We start from the raw sequence: 959 nt of genomic DNA, 5'->3' as shown, positions 1-959 counted from the left end.
GAGCGAGGCCCGCCCCCCCCGGCTCCCCCCTCCTCTCAGACAGTTGTAGGGAGCAATGAGGGCTCCCCTCAGCCTCCTCTGCTCCAGGCTGAACCCCCTCAGCTCCCCCAGCCGCTCCCCAGCAGCCTGGGGCTCCAGACCCCAGCTTTGTTGCTCTCAAATTCGGATCACGCCCCATCTCTGCTTGCACAGGGAGAGGGAGCCAAGTTCTGCAAGTTACTGGCAGCTCTCTAGGGAGCAGCCAAAGTCACACCAGCAGTCCCCATCTCCGTTCCGATTTCTTACCCCGATCTTGTGTGACGACAGCGACAAAGCGACACTTTGCAAAGAACAATGGGAATCACCGGTAATTTTTCACCCACAATGGGATATGGGCAGAGTTTATTCCTAAAAGTAAAAGAAAATAAAACCAAGAAAGAGCTAGAGCTGTCAAACACATCACTGCTCTCTTTGGCCTCCAAGTACCACACTTGTGCAGTGCCTGGCGTACTTCCGAGGCTGCTGCAAAATAGGTGTCCTTTCCAAACATTGGTAGGAACAACTGTTCTTGAGCATTAAAATGTCCTTCGTTACAAGACGAATCATTTTAATAATTCCCTACATCGCAACGTGAGTTTGCATGCTCAGGAACAGTTAGCCAAAAGCTTGAGCTGCAAGGTGTGGCAATGAAATCATATCACACAACGAGCATACGCACATCATTTTTATGTATTAGACACAAGTATAGTGAAGTGTCACAGGAACAGCCACAATTTTCCACTTAGTTCTGCTGAGCTTGGACGGAATCGTTAAGTGTGGGAAAGCTTTCCAGAACAACTTTTCAAGATTTAACTGAGGCATCTGGAAAGGCTGTTCTGCAACACCCTGATCTCAAGGACTCCAGGAAATTTGCACATACACGAGCTTTTTGCATTTACCTTGGATCTCACCTGTGTGAAAAACCCAAGTTTATTTCCCTA

At 48.6% G+C, this 959-nt stretch overlaps 1 long non-coding RNA gene across 2 annotated transcripts in view; it reads right to left on the bottom strand.

Moving 5' to 3' along the window:
- LOC118452111 overlaps positions 1-959 on the bottom strand; it is a 5,813-nt gene that overhangs the window by 723 nt on the left and 4,131 nt on the right. For both annotated transcript variants that reach the window (XR_004841775.1, XR_004841776.1), the window contains exon 6: positions 286-387. This is a non-coding gene — a long non-coding RNA (uncharacterized LOC118452111). The remainder of the gene's footprint in view (positions 1-285; positions 388-959) is intronic.

The sequence above is a fragment of the Egretta garzetta genome, unplaced genomic scaffold, assembly GCF_000687185.1.
Source record: "Egretta garzetta isolate BGI_Z169 unplaced genomic scaffold, ASM68718v1 scaffold323, whole genome shotgun sequence".
Classification (NCBI taxonomy): Eukaryota; Metazoa; Chordata; class Aves; order Pelecaniformes; family Ardeidae; genus Egretta; species Egretta garzetta.
This window is presented reverse-complemented; position numbering and strand designations above follow the sequence as displayed.